The 3,582-nt window shown below is 45.8% G+C and overlaps 1 pseudogene; it reads left to right on the top strand.

The window, feature by feature from the left end:
- The first annotated feature begins 970 nt into the window (after nucleotides 1-970).
- Nucleotides 971-3,016, top strand: LOC130140579 (uncharacterized; annotated as a pseudogene).
- The last annotated feature ends 566 nt before the right edge of the window (nucleotides 3,017-3,582 follow it).

Genomic DNA, 3,582 nt, shown 5'->3' with positions numbered 1-3,582 from the left:
TTCAAACCCATGTTGACCCATATTTAACTTGAGCCCACTAAATTTGAGTTAATAAATGGGTTTGTAACCCACATTGCCACCTCTGTCTTCACTATCCCGTTCGGATTCCTTCGCCTACGTCGCCTCCTAGCCGCGTCGGCCGAAGCAGCCTCTTAAGTGGCAGCCGCGGTGGCTCGAGATCGGTAAGAGGCCATGGGCTTCTTGGCATCGTCGTCTTGCTTCTGTGCGAGGCTTTAGCAACTGGCCTCCAGGTTCACGTCAACCCGTGAGCTCCATATTCTTTTTTCTCTTTCAATTTTTTTCCTTTTCTTTTAAGTTTTTGAGCTCTTTTTTGCTGACATGGCACTTGGTGGGCCCACATGCCACCCAAAAATAATAAAAGAATTACCTCAGTGTGGACAAAAATTAACAGAGGAACTTGAACGCATCAATTTGATAATTTTATGGCTTGATTGTATTTTCTAAAAATGACTCAATTGCATTTTAGCGTCAAGTTTTAGGACTTTCGACAACACTTATCCCTTCTTTCAAATATCAAAGATAGAATTTACGTTAATTGCATCCTCTAAAAGTAAGAGTTACTCTTGATCAAGGGGTCGTCTAGTCCAAGAGCCCACACGACGGAGTTCTGAATCACGACTTGCATCGATAATCTAATCTAGAAAAATGGAGAACTAATCGTTGATCCCATCTCGAGCTAGCCCGAAACTAAATCGGTCGGACTGGTTCCGATCCCCTCCTCCCTGGTCAAGTTGGTCCTGATTGGGAGCCGCGGCTAACATTAGCCAGACAAGCATACGATCCGGTTCCTCGGACGGTCCATGCCTTTTCGTTCTCCAACTAAAACGTTCGGAACGAACAGAACAGGATGGGGACAGTGAAGTAGGATCGTCGAACCTAGTCATGTACTGAGGCTCTTTGCAGGAGCTATTAAACTCCTCCGTTAACCCAATCCCGTAATCCGTCCCGTAATCACAAACCCCCGTTTCCACCGCAATCTTTTCCCCCACGGGAACCGCCACTTTCCCTTCCGCTTTCTCTCGGAAACGAGAAAATTTTCTCGCGAAAGTGCGACGGAAAATCTTTCGGTCGCCCTCGCCATTGTTAAATGTGGCAGAGATCGGCGTCCTTCATCCTCGACAAGGGGAACGACGTCGCGGCGCCCCACATGCCCGAGTCCCTCGCCCTCTCCCCGCCCCCGACCAACCCGTCCTCCTCCATGGCGGACACCCTCCAGAACCCTAACCCTAATGTCTCCGCCTACTACCAGACCCCAGACCCGCGCCGCCCACCACGGCGTCGTCACCAGCGACTGGCTCGCCCAGGCCCAGGCGGCGGTGGGGCCCCACTCGCCCGAGGGCGGCGACAGGTCGAGCTCCGCCGCGGGCTCGGGCGGCGGCGGCGGAGGCGGCGGGGGTCCGTTCAGCGTGATCGACGAGTTCAACAACTGGAGGCAGCAGCCCGATTTGGCCGAGGCCGTGGCGGCGATCCGGGCGCTCGCGGCGGTGATAAGGGCCAGCGAGGCGACGACCATGATGGAGCTCGAGATTGAGCTCAAGAAGGCCTCTGATTCGCTAAAGGTGCGTGCTTTCATTCGCTAAAGCATCGTTTTTTTTTTAGCTTTTTGGTTTTCTTCGGTTCAATTTATGCGGGTTGAGATGTCTTTTGCCCTCTTTCTGCAAGAAATGTCAAATGTGGGATTAAGCATCGGTTCCATTTGGAAAGTTTTCCTCTTGTGTGCTTCATGTCGTGTGATTCTCACCTAGTAGAATGATGGTTCCCCGTGACTATGTAGTTTGTTTTTCTGGGCTACATGGAGGGTTCTTTTCAGACGATACTTGCTTTGGTATCCTCTCAGAACTCGTGGAAGGCATTTGGATCAGTTTCTGCTTTGAAATGCTAATGACCACTCACACTCTGCAGCATTTTGATCTAAGCGGTTGATTACGCCAGTATTTGTTTTCCTCTTTGATACTCTGTTTCACTTCACAATTTGGATAGTTTGGTTTCTTGGGCCACTGCAGCACGCAGTTATCTGTTAGAACTCTTCTCCCATTTTACCTTTTACCTTTCCTTATAAATCCACCTGGAAGCTATATCTTAAGTTAAATGCTTTGCGTGCTTTTATAGTGTTTTGTAGGCCTTTTATGCACTGAATGGGCCAAAACTGATGTCTGTTCTCAGCCAATGTTTACGGTAATGGGAATAATTAATATCACAGTTTGTCATAGTCTTTGCCCACAACCTCGAGAAAAGGGGGGGCGGGGGATTAGAAGACAAAGTATCGAGGATCCATTTGATGAGTTTATGAATACAACCATGTGAAACGATAGTCAGCTACTTATTGTAGTTCTCTATCGAGGGGTAGGTGGCCTAAGTGCTTAGCTTAGCTGGATTCTCGTTTTTCTGGCTTGATGATGTCATAACAATATGTATTTCACCTTAAAGCTTGTGTATTAAGAGGCCAAGGTATCAGCAGACTTCTTAGCAGAAACATGAAGTCAATTTGTGATGGCTTATTGATTCTCGAGCACCCTTGCTGAACTTCAGCTAAGTTTGTTAGCTTATATTCTTCTCCAAAGAATGTAGTTTGTTGGCTGATGCAGTACTCTTAATACCGAAAAATGATATAGCAAGTCATTACTACATGTACTGTTCATGAAATATTTGATCTAAATGGTCATCAATGTGGTGTCCCAGGCATTCATAATGTATCTTTAATCATACGAGGCCAATTTTCGTCGAATAAGATAATCACAAATGTATATACTCTGCATTCTTTACCTATTTTTGTTCCGCTTTCGGATTATTAACACTTTACTCTTGCCAGTCATGGGACACAACCTCTATCTCTTCGACAGCGGGCTGTGATCTCTTCATCCATCATGTGACCAGAACTTCAGCCTTGGAATACGAGGAATTCAACTCAGCCAAGTCACGATTGATTGAGCGTGCTTAAAAATTTGGGGAAATATCTCATAAGGTTGTTGAACAGATATGAGAAAAGAATACGGTCTTGCTGATTCGGAGGTAATGTTTTAGCAGAGCAATGGCCGGTTGGTCTTGGTGATGACGACTCATGCATGGGAATTGACGACTACTAGGTCCAAAGTTCTTCATATTATATGGGAAAATTTTTTCCAAGAAAAATGCTACATATGACATGTACAGATTAAATGTTTGTCTTGGCCCCCCAAAAAGCATTTAGCGTTGTTGGGGAGATGAGTAGGAACTTTGGGGCAACAGGTCAGTAGTATTCGGGGTCTCAGTACTGACGATGTTCTTATGTTGAATCAGTCGTGCATCAAGGTCTATGATGAAATTGGGAGAGGAAGAAATGGCACCACTGTTTTTAGAGAGTGAGCAATCCGTGGCATTGATAAAAATCCCTCCTGGTCACGTTGTCATTGATAAAAGGGTTCTGAATATTTTATCTGGGAGACAACATTCAAATGTTGTTCACAATTTTGCTGCCTCCCATTACAGGGGATATGATTACATGGTTCAAGAACTCTGTCTATGTAGCCTACAGATCTGATCGAAGCCCTTTCGACTTTGTTAGATCATAGAATCTTAGATACT

This window comes from Syzygium oleosum, unplaced genomic scaffold (genome assembly GCF_021117445.2).
Source record: "Syzygium oleosum isolate NSW1041296 unplaced genomic scaffold, Sole_v2.1 Sole_v2.20, whole genome shotgun sequence".
Taxonomy (NCBI): Eukaryota; Viridiplantae; Streptophyta; class Magnoliopsida; order Myrtales; family Myrtaceae; genus Syzygium; species Syzygium oleosum.
The sequence above is the reverse complement of the archived record's forward strand: the minus strand, read 5'-3'. Positions and strand labels throughout refer to the sequence as shown.